At 39.4% G+C, this 13,897-nt stretch overlaps 2 non-coding genes across 2 annotated transcripts; both read left to right on the top strand.

Annotated features, from left to right (window-relative positions):
• Positions 1-2,268: 2,268 nt before the first annotated feature.
• TRNAR-UCG (transfer RNA arginine (anticodon UCG)) lies at positions 2,269-2,341 on the top strand. Its single transcript has one exon. It is a non-coding gene; the product is annotated as a tRNA-Arg (tRNA).
• A 4,681-nt stretch (positions 2,342-7,022) lies between these two features.
• TRNAR-UCG (transfer RNA arginine (anticodon UCG)) lies at positions 7,023-7,095 on the top strand. The gene has a single exon. It is a non-coding gene; the product is annotated as a tRNA-Arg (tRNA).
• The last annotated feature ends 6,802 nt before the right edge of the window (positions 7,096-13,897 follow it).

The raw sequence follows: 13,897 nt of genomic DNA, 5'->3' as shown, positions 1-13,897 counted from the left end.
GCCAGGGATTGGGGTTTGAGTCCTATCTGAGGTGATAACAAAAATCCACCCTCTTTCTTTTCCAGAAAATTAGGTAGATTTATTACATGCTTCCTCTCAGAAGTTTATGAGGGATTAGGTACTTTGAAACGGTCCCATTTTACTTGTGTACACTTCACAGTCATGTTAGTGTTCTGAAACTGCAAAGTATATTTTTAAATGCCTATTTTTGTGAGATGCATTTTCGACCGGCCAGAACATATTCCTTTGGAAAAAATGATTTGAATTGGATTGGTGTGAATCTTGTTTCTAGAGGTGGTGACAGGCTTTCAGCTACTTGAATAGGTCAAGCCAGGATTCATAAAACTTATACAGCCTATGTGAGTGTGAAAAATTAGCATATGCAGGAAGGAGCAATTTGTACTACTTTCAAAACAGTTTCACTCCACGTCTGGAAACGTCCAGAGCTATGTAGAGCATACAAATTAGCTTTAAAATCATGAGGAAAGAGATTTGTATGCAAAAAGGAAAACAAAAGCATATCGTACTCATAAAATTCTCAATATGTAGATTCCAAAAAAGTGCTTCCAGCTAAAAGAGCTGAAAGAACACTATGGGATGTAAACCTGAATACCTTTCAATAATATGTTCTCCATCCATGGATACCACCTAGATGATAAAAATCATCTCAGGTGAACGGATGACCGCGTTGCCTAATGGATAAGGCGTCTGTCTTCGGATCAGAAGATTGAGGGTTCGAGTCCCTTCGTGGTCGTTTTTGGCCAATGGTCACACATTCTGCTTTACATTCAGAGTGGAAAAAGTATTTTCCAATACGCTTGTAGTCCTCACTTTCTCATTACTAATCATTAATAAAGTGGAGTACATACTGTAAACTCATTCAGGTTGCATCTTCAGTCTAACTACTTGTGCATTTTAGTGGCATTAAAAAGTGCTTCTATGCCGACGCACTGAATATGTAATAGGTTTTCAGAATTTTGACGTGACAGAATGGGTTTTAGCTTAAGTGTGTGTAGAAGAACTGCAAGGTGTGTGCCTATGTGTGCATAGAGTGCTACATGTGTAAAATCTGTATGATTTGGGCAGTTAAAGTGCTGATTTTGCCTCCGAGTAAGAAAAGTACTACACAAAATGTATAAAGGATCGGCACATTGGCTGCCTTTGCTGATGCCCCCGTTGCCTAATTTGTAGTGCAATGGTTAAGTTGCAGAGTGTGGTTGAACTTGGTTAGGAGACTTAGTGCCTCTTTCCGTGTCCTACTGATGATAAGGATGGCTTGATACCATTTTCTAAGCCCAGTATATTGAGAAAAGAAGTAAGTGAAGAAGAAGTGTGGAGTCGAAAGTGGTTCTCCAATTTCTCTCCACTTGCTAAAATTGCAAAGTCTCCATTATAGCATAGAAGAGAGCGTTAAAGTCGGGGATGGAAGAGGATGAAAATGGGAAGTTTACTTATAGAGAGAAGTGAGAAATGCCCTGTGTGCACACACCGGTGTCTGACCATAGAATACATTTAAATAATGCCTCTAGAAAAGAGCTATGCATGTGTGCTTCAGTGGCCTAATGGATAAGGCACTGGCCTCCTAAGCCAGGGATTGTGGGTTCAAGTCCCATCTGAGGTGATAACAAAAATTCTCCCTCTTTCTTTTCCAGAAAATTAGGTAGATTTATTACATGCTTCCTCTCAGAAGTTTATGAGGGATTAGGTACTTTGAAACGGTCCCATTTTACTTGTGTACACTTCACAGTCATGGTAGTGTTCTGAAACTGCAAAGTAGATTTTTAAATGCCTATTTTTGTGAGATGCATTTTCGACCGGTCAGAACATATTCCTTTGGAAAAAATGATATGAATTGGATTGGTGTGAATCTTGTTTCTAGAGGTGGTGACAGGCTTTCAGCTACTTGAATAGGTCAAGCCAGGATTCATAAAACGTATACAACCTATGTGAGTGTGATAAATTACCATATGCAGGACGGAGCAATTTGTACTACTTTCAAAACAGTTTCACTCCAAGTCTGGAAACGTCCAGAGCTATGTAGAGCACACAAATGAGCTTTAAACTCATGAGGAAAGAGGTTTGTATGCAAAAAGGAAAACAAAAGCATATAGTACTCATAAAATTCTCAATATATAGATTCCAAAAAAGTGCTTCCAGCGAAAAGAGCTGAAAGAACACTATGGGATGTAAACCTGAATACCTTTCAATAATATGTTCTCCATCCATGCATACCACCTACATGTTAAAAATCATCGCAGGTGAACGGATGACCGTGTGGCCTAATGGATAAGGCGTCTGACTTCGGATCAGAAGATTGAGGGTTCAAGTCCCTTCGTGGTCGTTTTTGGCCAATGGTCACACAATCTGCTTTACATTCAGAGTGGAAAAATTATTTTCCAATACTCTTGTAGTCCTCACTTTCTCATTACTAATCATTAATAAAGTGGAGTACATACTGTAAACTCAATCAGGTTGCATCTTCAGTCTAACTACTTGTGCATTTTAGTGGCATTAAAAAGTGCTTCTATGCTGACGCACTGAATATGTAATAGGTTTGCAGAATTTTGACGTGACAGAATGGGTTTTAGCTTAAGTGTGTGTAGAAGAACTGCAAGGTGTGTGCCTATGTGTGCATAGAGTGCTACATTGGTAAAATCTGTATGATTTGGGCAGTTAAAGTGCTGATTTTGCCTCTGAGTAAGAAAAGTAATACACAAAATGTATAAAGGATCGGCACATTGGCAGCCTTTGCTGATGCCCCCGTTGCCTAATTTGTAGTGCAATGGTTAAGTTGCAGAGTGTGGTTGAACTTGGTTAGGAGACTTGGTGCCTCTTTCCGTGTCCTGCTGATGATAAGGATGGCTTGATACCATTTGCTAAGCCCAGTATATTGAGAAAAGAAGTAAGTGAAGAAGAAGTGTGGAGTCGAAAGTGGTTCTCCAATTTCTCTCCACTTGCTAAAATGGCAAAGTCTCCATTATAGCATAGAAGAGAGCGTTAAAGTCGGGGATGGAAGAGGATGAAAATGGGAAGTTTACTTATAGAGAGAAGTGAGAAATGCCCTGTGTGCACACACCGGTGTCTGACCATAGAATACATTTAAATAATGCCTCTAGAAAAGCGCTATGCATGTGTGTCTCAGTGGCCTAATGGATAAGGCACTGGCATCCTAAGCCAGGGATTGTGGGTTTGAGTCCCAGTCTGAGGTGATAACAAAAATCCTCCCTCTTTCTTTTTCAGAAAATTAGGTAGATTTATTACATGCTTCCTCTCAGAAGTTTATGAGGTATTAGGTACTTTGAAACAGTCCCATTTATTTGTGTACACTTCACAGTCATGTTAGTGTTCTGAAACTGTAAAGTATATTTTTAAATGCCTATTTTTGTGAGATGCATTTTCGACCGGCCAGAAAATATTCCTTTGGAAAAAATAATTTGAATTGGATTGGTGTGAATCTTGTTTCTAGAGGTGGTGACAGGCTTTCAGCTACTTGAATAGGTCAAGCCAGGATTCATAAAACTTATACAACCTATGTGAGTGTGAAAAATTAGCATATGCAGGAAGGAGCAATTTGTACTACTTTCAAAACAGTTTCACTCCACGTCTGGAAACGTCCAGAGCTATGTAGAGCATACAAATGAGCTTTAAACTCATGAGGAAAGAGGTTTGTATGCAAAAAGGAAAACAAAAGCATATCGTACTCATAAAATTCTCAATATATAGATTCCAAAAAAGTGCTTCCAGCGAAAAGAGCTGAAAGAACACTATGGGATGTAAACCTGAATACCTTTCAATAATATGTTCTCCATCCATGCATACGACCTACATGATAAAAATCACCTCAGGTGAACGGATGACCGCGTGGCCTAATGGATAAGGCGTCTGACTTCAGATCAGAAGATTGAGGGTTCAAGTCCCTTGTGGTCGTTTTTGGCCAATGGTCACACAATCTGCTTTACATTCTGAGTGGAAAAAGTATTTTCCAATACTCTTGTAGTCCTCACTTTCTCATTACTAATCATTAATAAAGTGGAGTACATACTGTAAACTCATTCAGGTTGCATCTGCAGTCTAACTACTTGTGCATTTTAGTGGCATTAAAAAGTGCTTCTATGCCGACGCACTGATTATGTAATAGGTTTGCAGAATTTTGACGTGACAGAATGGGTTTTAGCTTAAGTGTGTGTAGAAGAACTGCAAGGTGTGTGCCTATGTGTGCATAGAGTGCTACATGTGTAAAATCTGTATGATTTGGGCAGTTAAAGTGCTGATTTTGCCTCCGAGTAAGAAAAGTACTACACAAAATGTATAAAGGATCGGCACATTGGCTGCCTTTGCTGATGCCCCCGTTGCCTAATTTGTAGTGCAATGGTTAAGTTGCAGAGTGTGGTTGAACTTGGTTAGGAGAATTGGTGCCTTTTTCCGTGTCCTGCCGATGATAAGGATGGCTTGATACCATTTGCTAAGCGCAGTATATTGAGAAAAGAAGTAAGTGAAGAAGAAGTGTGGAGTCGAAAGTGGTTCTCCAATTTCTCTCCACTTGCTAAAATTGCAAAGTCTCCATTATAGCATAGAAGAGAGCGTTAAAGTCGGGGATGGAAGAGGATGAAAATGGGAAGTTTACTTATAGAGAGAAGTGAGAAATGCCCTGTGTGCACACACCGGTGTCTGACCATAGAATACATTTAAATAATGTCTCTAGAAAAGAGCTATGCATGTGTGCCTCAGTGGCCTAATGGATAAGGCACTGGCCTCCTAAGCCAGGGATTGTGGGTTTGAGTCCTATCTGAGGTGATAACAAAAATCCACCCTCTTTCTTTTCCAGAAAATTAGGTAGATTTATTACATGCTTCCTCTCAGAAGTTTATGAGGGATTAGGTACTTTGAAACGGTCCCATTTTACTTGTGTACACTTCACAGTCATGTTAGTGTTCTGAAACTGCAAAGTATATTTTTAAATGCCTATTTTTGTGAGATGCATTTTCGACCGGCCAGAACATATTCCTTTGGAAAAAATGATTTGAATTGGATTGGTGTGAATCTTGTTTCTAGAGGTGGTGACAGGCTTTCAGCTACTTGAATAGGTCAAGCAAGGATTCATAAAACTTATACAGCCTATGTGAGTGTGAAAAATTAGCATATGCAGGAAGGAGCAATTTGTACTACTTTCAAAACAGTTTCACTCCACGTCTGGAAACGTCCAGAGCTATGTAGAGCATACAAATTAGCTTTAAAATCATGAGGAAAGAGATTTGTATGCAAAAAGGAAAACAAAAGCATATCGTACTCATAAAATTCTCAATATGTAGATTCCAAAAAAGTGCTTCCAGCTAAAAGAGCTGAAAGAACACTATGGGATGTAAACCTGAATACCTTTCAATAATATGTTCTCCATCCATGGATACCACCTAGATGATAAAAATCATCTCAGGTGAACGGATGACCGCGTTGCCTAATGGATAAGGCGTCTGTCTTCGGATCAGAAGATTGAGGGTTCGAGTCCCTTCGTGGTCGTTTTTGGCCAATGGTCACACATTCTGCTTTACATTCAGAGTGGAAAAAGTATTTTCCAATACGCTTGTAGTCCTCACTTTCTCATTACTAATCATTAATAAAGTGGAGTACATACTGTAAACTCATTCAGGTTGCATCTTCAGTCTAACTACTTGTGCATTTTAGTGGCATTAAAAAGTGCTTCTATGCCGACGCACTGAATATGTAATAGGTTTGCAGAATTTTGACGTGACACAATGGGTTTTTAGCTTAAGTGTGTGTAGAAGAACTGCAAGGTGTGTGCCTATGTGTGCATAGAGTGCTATATGTGTAAAATCTGTATGATTTGGGCAGTTAAAGTGCTGATTTTGCCTCCGAGTAAGAAAAGTACTACACAAAATGTATAATAGATCGGCACATTGGCTGCCTTTGCTGATGCCCCCGTTGCCTAATTTGTAGTGCAATGGTTAAGTTGCAGAGTGTGGTTGAAATTGGTTAGGAGACTTGGTGCCTCTTTCCGTGTCCTGCTGATGATAAGGATGGCTTGATACCATTTCCTAAGCCCAGTATATTGAGAAAAGAAGTAAGTGAAGAAGAAGTGTGGAGTCGAAAGTGGTTCTCCAATTTCTCTCCACTTGCTAAAATTGCAAAGTCTCCATTATAGCATAGAAGAGAGCGTTAAAGTCGGGGATGGAAGAGGATGAAAATGGGAAGTTTACTTATAGAGAGAAGTGAGAAATGCCCTGTGTGCACACACCGGTGTCTGACCATAGAATACATTTAAATAATGCCTCTAGAAAAGAGCTATGCATGTGTGTCTCAGTGGCCTAATGGATAAGGCACTTGTCTCCTAAACCAGGGATTGTGGGTTCGAGTCCCATCTGAGGTGATAACAAAAATCCTCCCTCTTTCTTTTCCAGAAAATTAGGTAGATTTGTTACATGCTTCCTCTCACAAGTTTATTAGGTACTTTGAAACAGTCCCATTTTACTTGTGTACACTTCACAGTCATGTTAGTGTTCTGAAACTGTAAAGTATATTTTTAAATGCCTATTTTTGTGAGATGCATTTTTGACCGGCTAGAACATATTCCTTTGGAAAAAATGATTTGAATTGGATTGGTGTGAATCTTGTTTCTAGAGGTGGTGACAGGCTTTCAGCTACTTGAATAGGTCAAGCCAGGATTCATAAAATTGATACAACCTATGTGAGTGTGAAAAATTAGCATATGCAGGAAGGAGCAATTTGTACTACTTTCAAAACAGTTTCACTCCACATCTGGAAACGTCCAGAGCTATGTAGAGCACACAAATGAGCTTTAAACTCACGAGGAAAGAGGTTTGTATGCAAAAAGGAAAACAAAAGCATATCGTACTCATAAAATTCTCAATATATAGATTCCAAAAAAGTGCTTCCAGCGAAAAGAGCTGAAAGAACACTATGGGATGTAAACCTGAATACCTTTCAATAATATGTTCTCCATCCATGCATACCACCTACATGATAAAAATCATCTCAGGTGAACGGATGACCGCGTGGCCTAATGGATAAGGCGTCTGACTTCGGATCAGAAGATTGAGGGTTCAAGTCCCTTCGTGGTCATTTTTGGCCAATGGTCACACAATCTTCTTTACATTCAGAGTGAAAAAAGTATTTTCCAATACTCTTGTAGTCCTCACTTTCTCATTACTAATAATTAATAAAGTGGAGTACATACTGTAAACTCATTCAGGTTGCATCTTCAGTCTAACTACTTGTGCATTTTAGTGGCATTAAAAAGTGCTTTTATGCCGACGCACTGAATATGTAATAGGTTTGCAGAATTTTGACGTGACAGAATGGGTTTTAGCTTAAGTGTGTATAGAAGAACTGCAAGGTGTGTGCCTATGTGTGCATAGAGTGCTACATTGGTAAAATCTGTATGATTTGGGCAGTTAAAGTGCTGATTTTGCCTCCGAGTAAGAAAAGTACTACACAAAATGTATAAATGATCGGCACATTGTCTGCCTTTGCTGATGCCCCCGTTGCCTAATTTGTAGTGCAATGGTTAAGTTGCAGAGTGTGGTTGAACTTGGTTAGGAGACTTGGTGCCTCTTTCCGTGTCCTGCTGATGATAAGGATGGCTTGATACCATTTGCTAAGCCCAGTATATTGAGAAAAGAAGAAAGTGAAGAAGAAGTGTGGCGGCGAAAGTGGTTCTCCAATTTCTCTCCACTTGCTAAAATTGCAAAGTCTCCATTATAGCATAGAAGAGAGCGTTAAAGTCGGGGACGGAAGAGGATGAAAATGGGAAGTTTACTTATAGAGAGAAGTGAGAAATGCCCTGTGTGCACACACCGGTGTCTGACCATAGAATACATTTAAATAATGCCTCTAGAAAAGCACTATGCATGTGTGTCTCAGTGGCCTAATGGATAAGGCACTGGCATCCTAAGCCAGGGATTGTGGGTTTGAGTCCTAGTCTGAGGTGATAACAAAAATCCTCCCTCTTTCTTTTTCAGAAAATTAGGTAGATTTATTACATGCTTCCTCTCAGAAGTTTATGAGGTATTAGGTACTTTGAAACAGTCCCATTTATTTGTGTACACTTCACAGTCATGTTAGTGTTCTGAAACTGTAAAGTATATTTTTAAATGCCTATTTTTGTGAGATGCATTTTCGACCGGCCAGAAAATATTCCTTTGGAAAAAATTATTTGAATTGGATTGGTGTGAATCTTGTTTCTAGAGGTGGTGACAGGCTTTCAGCTACTTGAATAGGTCAAGCCAGGATTCATAAAACTTATACAACCTATGTGAGTGTGAAAAATTAGCATATGCAGGAAGGAGCAATTTGTACTACTTTCAAAACAGTTTCACTCCACGTCTGGAAATTTCCAGAGCTATGTAGAGCATACAAATGAGCTTTAAACTCATGAGGAAAGAGGTTTGTATGCAAAAAGGAAAACAAAAGCATATCGTACTCATAAAATTCTCAATATATAGATTCCAAAAAAGTGCTTCCAGCGAAAAGAGCTGAAAGAACACTATGGGATGTAAACCTGAATACCTTTCAATAATATGTTCTCCATCCATGCATACCACCTACATGATAAAAATCACCTCAGGTGAATGGATGACCGCGTGGCCTAATGGATAAGGCGTCTGACTTCGGATAAGAAGATTGAGGGTTCAAGTCCCTTGTGGTCGTTTTTGGCCAATGGTCACACAATCTGCTTTACATTCTGAGTGGAAAAAGTATTTTCCAATACTCTTGTAGTCCTCACTTTCTCATTACTAATCATTAATAAAGTGGAGTACATTCAGGTTGCATCTTCAGTCTAACTACTTGTGCATTTTAGTGGCATTAAAAAGTGCTTCTATGCCGACGCACTGAATATGTAATAGGTTTGCAGAATTTTGAAGTGACAGAATGGGTTTTTAGCTTAAGTGTGTGTAGAAGAACTGCAAGGTATGTGCCTATGTGTGCATAGAGTGCTACATGTGTAAAATTTGTATGATTTGGGCAGTTAAAGTGCTGATTTTGCCTCCGAGTAAGAAAAGTACTACACAAAATGTATAAAGGATCAGCACATTGGCTGCCTTTGCTGATGCCCCCGTTGCCTAATTTGTAGTGCAATGGTTAAGTTGCAGAGTGTGGTTGAACTTGGATAGGAGACTTGTTGCCTCTTTCCTTGTCCTGCTGATGATAAGGATGGCTTGATACCATTTTCTAAGCCCAGTATATTGAGAAAAGAAGTAAGTGAAGAAGAAATGTGGAGTCGAAAGTGGTTCTCCAATTTCTCTCCACTTGCTAAAATTGCAAAGTCTCCATTATAGCATAGAAGAGAGCGTTAAAGTCGGGGATGGAAGAGGATGAAAATGGGAAGTTTACTTGTAGAGAGAAGTGAGAAATGCCCGGTGTGCACACACCGGTGTCTGACCATAGAATACATTTAAATAATGCCTCTAGAAAACAGCTACGCATGTGTGCCTCAGTGCCTAACGGATAAGGCACTGGCCTCCTAAGCCAGGGATTGTGGGTTCAAGTCCCATCTGAGGTGATAACAAAAATCCTCCCTCTTTCTTTTCCAGAAAATGAGGTAGATTTATTAAATGCTTCCTCTCAGAAGTTTATGAGGGATTAGGTACTTTGAAACGGTCCCATTTTACTTGTGTACACTTCACAGTCATGTTAGTGTTCTGAAACTGCAAAGTATATTTTTAAATGCCTATTTTTGTGAGATGCATTTTCAACCGGCCAGAACATATTCCTTTGGAAAAAATGATTTGAATTGGATTGGTGTGAATGTAGTTTCTAGAGGTGGTGACCGGCTTTCAGCTACTTGAATAGGTCAAGCCCGGATTCATAAAACTTATACAACCTATGTGAGTGTGAAAAATTAGCATATGCAGGAAGGAGCAATTTGTCCTACTTTCAAAACAGTTTCACTCCACGTCTGGAAAAATCCAGAGCTATGTAGACCATACAAATGAGCTTTAAACTCATGAGGAAAGAGGTTTGTATGCAAAAAGGAAAACAAAAGCATATCGTACTCATAATTTACTCAATATATAGATTCCAAAAAAGTGCTTCCAGCGAAAAGAGCTGAAAGAACACTATGGGATGTAAACCTGAATACCTTTCAATAATATGTTCTCCATCCATGGATACCACCTAGATGATAAAAATCATCTCAGGTGAACGGATGACTGCGTGGCCTAATGGATAAGGCGTCTGACTTCGGATCAGAAGATTGAGGGTTCGAGTTCCTTCGTGGTTGTTTTTGGCCAATGGTCACACAATCTTCTTTACATTCAGAGTGAAAAAAGTCTTTTCCAATACTCTTGTAGTCCTCACTTTCTCATTACTAATCATTAATAAAGTGGAGTACATACTGTAAACTCATTCAGGTTGCATCTTCAGTCTAACTACTTGTGCATTTTAGTGGCATTAAAAAGTGCTTCTATGCCGACGCACTGAATATGTAATAGGTTTGCAGAATTTTGACGTGACAATGGGTTTTAGCTTAAGTGTGTGTAGAAGAACTGCAAGGTGTGTGCCTATGTGTGCATAGAGTGCTACATGTGTAAAATCTGTATGATTTGGGCAGTTAAAGTGCTGATTTTGCCTCCGAGTAAGAAAAGTACTACACAAAATGTATAAAGGATCGGCACATTGGCTGCCTTTGCTGATGCCCCTGTTGCCTAATTTGTAGTTCAATGGTTAAGTTGCAGAGTGTGGTTGAACTTGGTTAGGAGACTTGGTGCCTCTTTCCGTGTCCTGCTGATGATAAGGATGGCTTGATACCATTTGCTAAGCCCAGTATATTGAGAAAAGAAGTAAGTGAAGAAGAAGTGTGGAGTCGAAAGTGGTTCTCCAATTTCTCTCCACTTGCTAAAATTGCAAAGTCTCCATTATAGCATAGAAGAGAGCGTTAAGGTCGGGGATGGAAGAGGATGAAAATGGGAAGTTTACTTATAGAGAGAAGTGAGAAATGCCCTGTGTGCACACACCGGTGTCTGACCATAGAATACATTTAAATAATGCCTCTAGAAAAGAGCTATGCATGTGTGCCTCAGTGGCCTAATGGATAAGGCACTGACCTCCTAAGCCAGGGATTGTGGGTTTGAGTCCCATCTGAGGTGATTACAAAAATCCTCCCTCTTTCTTTTCCAGAAAATTAGGTAGATTTATTACATGCTTCCTCTCAGAAGTTTATGAGGGATTAGGTACTTTGAAACGGTCCCATTTTACTTGTGTACACTTCACAGTCATGTTAGTGTTCTGAACCTGCAAAGTATATTTTTAAATGCCTATTTTTGTGAGATGCATTTTCGACCGGCCAGAACATATTCCTTTGGAAAAAATGATTTGAATTGGATTGGTGTGAATCTTGTTTCTAGAGGTGGTGACAGGCTTTCAGCTACTTGAATAGGTCAAGCCAGGATTCATAAAACTTATACAACCTATGTGAGTGTGAAAAATTAGCATATGCAGGAAGGAGCAATTTGTACTACTTTCAAAACAGTTTCACTCCACGTCTGGAAACGTCCAGAGCTATGTAGAGCATACAAATGAGCTTTAAACTCATGAGGAAAGAGGTTTGTATGCAAAAAGGAAAACAAAAGCATATCGTACTCATAAAATTCTCAATATATAGATTCCAACAAAGTGCTTCCAGCTAAAAGAGCTGAAAGAACACTATGGGATGTAAACCTGAATACCTTTCAATAATATGTTCTCCATCCATGCATACCACCTACATGATAAAAATCATTTCAGGTGAACGGATGACTGCGTGGCCTAATGGATAAGGCGTCTGACTTCGGATCAGAAAATTGAGGGTTCGAGTCCCTTCGTGGTTGTTTTTGGCCAATGGTCACACAATCTGCTTTACATTCAGAGTGGAAAAAGTCTTTTCCAATACTCTTGTAGTCCTCACTTTCTCATTACTAATCATTAATAAAGTGGAGTACATACTGTAAACTCATTCAGGTTGCATCTTCAGTCTAACTACTTGTGCATTTTAGTGGCATTAAAAAGTGCTTCTATGCCGACGCACTGAATATGTAATAGGTTTGCAGAATTTTGACGTGACAGAATGGGTTTTAGCTTAAGTGTGTGTAGAAGAACTGCAAGGTGTGTGCCTATGTGTGCATAGAGTGCTACATGTGTAAAATCTGTATGATTTGGGCAGTTAAAGTGCTGATTTTGCCTCCGAGTAAGAAAAGTACTACACAAAATGTATAAAGGATCGGCACATTGGCTGCCTTTGCTGATGCCCCCGTTGCCTAATTTGTAGTGCAATGGTTAAGTTGCAGAGTGTGGTTGAACTTGTTTAGGAGACTTGGTGCCTCTTTCCGTGTCCTGCTGATGATAAGGATGGCTTGATAACATTTTCTAAGCCCAGTATATTGAGAAAAGAAGTAAGTGAAGAAGAAGTGTGGAGTCGAAAGTGGTTCTCCAATTTCTCTCCACTTGCTAAAATTGCAAAGTCTCCATTATAGCATAGAAGAGAGCGTTAAAGTCGGGGATGGAAGAGGATGAAAATGGGAAGTTTACTTATAGAGAGAAGTGAGAAATGCCCTGTGTGCACACACCGGTGTCTGACCATAGAATACATTTAAATATTGCCTCTAGAAAAGAGCTATGCATGTGTGTCTCAGTGGCATAATGGATAAGGCACTGGCCTCCTAAACCAAGGATTGTGGGTTCGAGTCCCATCCGAGGTGATAACAAAAATCCTCCCTCTTTCTTTTCCAGAAAATTAGGTAGATTTATTACATGCTTCCTCTCACAAGTTTATTAGGTACTTTGAAACAGTCCCATTTTACTTGTATACACTTCACAGTCATGTTAGTGTTCTGAAACTGTAAAGTATATTTTTAAATGCCTATTTTTGTGACATGCATTTTTGACCGGCTAGAACATATTCCTTTGGAAAAAATGATTTGAATTGGATTGGTGTGAATCTTGTTTCTAGAGGTGGTGACAGGCTTTCAGCTACTTGAATAGGTCAAGCCAGGATTCATAAAACTGATACAACCTATGTGAGAGTGAAAAATTAGCATATGCAGGAAGGAGCAATTTGTACTACTTTCAAAACAGTTTCACTCCACATCTGGAAACGTCCAGAGCTATGTAGAGCACACAAATGAGCTTTAAACTCATGAGGAAAGAGGTTTGTATGCAAAAAGGAAAACAAAAGCATATCGTACTCATAAAATTCTCAATATATAGATTCCAAAAAAGTGCTTCCAGCGAAAAGAGCTGAAAGAACACTATGGGATGTAAACCTGAATACCTTTCAATAATATGTTCTCCATCCATGCATACCACCTACATGATAAAAATCACCTCAGGTGAACGGATGACCGCGTGGCCTAATGGATAAGGCGTCTGACTTCAGCTCAGAAGATTGAGGGTTCAAGTCCCTTGTGGTCGTTTTTGGCCAATGGTCACACAATCTGCTTTACATTCTGAGTGGAAAAAGTATTTTCCAATACTCTTGTAGTCCTCACTTTCTCATTACTAATCATTAATAAAGTGGAGTACATTCAGGTTGCATCTTCAGTCTAACTACTTGTGCATTTTAGTGGCATTAAAAAGTGCTTCTATGCCGACGCACTGAATATGTAATAGGTTTGCAGAATTTTGAAGTGACAGAATGGGTTTTTAGCTTAAGTGTGTGTAGAAGAACTGCAAGGTATGTGCCTATGTGTGCATAGAGTGCTACATGTGTAAAATTTGTATGATTTGGGCAGTTAAAGTGCTGATTTTGCCTCCGAGTAAGAAAAGTACTACACAAAATGTATAAAGGATCGGCACATTGGCTGCCATTGCTGATGCCCCCGTTGCCTAATTTGTAGTGCAATGGTTAAGTTGCAGAGTGTGGTTGAACTTGGTCAGGAGACTTGGTGCC

This window comes from Triturus cristatus, chromosome 4_1 (genome assembly GCF_964204655.1).
Source record: "Triturus cristatus chromosome 4_1, aTriCri1.1, whole genome shotgun sequence".
NCBI lineage: Eukaryota > Metazoa > Chordata > Amphibia > Caudata > Salamandridae > Triturus > Triturus cristatus.
The sequence above is the reverse complement of the archived record's forward strand: the minus strand, read 5'-3'. Positions and strand labels throughout refer to the sequence as shown.